This window comes from Odontomachus brunneus, unplaced genomic scaffold (assembly GCF_010583005.1).
Source record: "Odontomachus brunneus isolate Ranch 3 - 2012 unplaced genomic scaffold, Obru_v1 Obru_scaffold_248, whole genome shotgun sequence".
Taxonomy (NCBI): domain Eukaryota; kingdom Metazoa; phylum Arthropoda; class Insecta; order Hymenoptera; family Formicidae; genus Odontomachus; species Odontomachus brunneus.
The window spans coordinates 105568-105839 of NW_022639698.1; positions in this window are offsets into that span (position 1 = coordinate 105568).

The following is a 272-nucleotide window of genomic DNA, read 5'->3' on the forward strand; positions in this document are numbered from 1 at the left end:
GGGGGGGGGGGGGGGATATAAGGACTACCTGTATCCAAGGGAGCTCAGTATCAGAGTTCTTAACCTGACGATCAATCGGCACGCGGTGCTCCAATGACCTCAATGATGTTCTTACAATTTATGTTTATAAAATGTATACTTACTGTGTTCACAGTATATTATACGTACTTAGCAAATACATGCGTTGATTCGCCTGTTTATATTATTTAATATCTCTAAAATTTATGTAGTTATTTGCAAAATGACTTCGATCATTCCTTCCAGTTTAATAT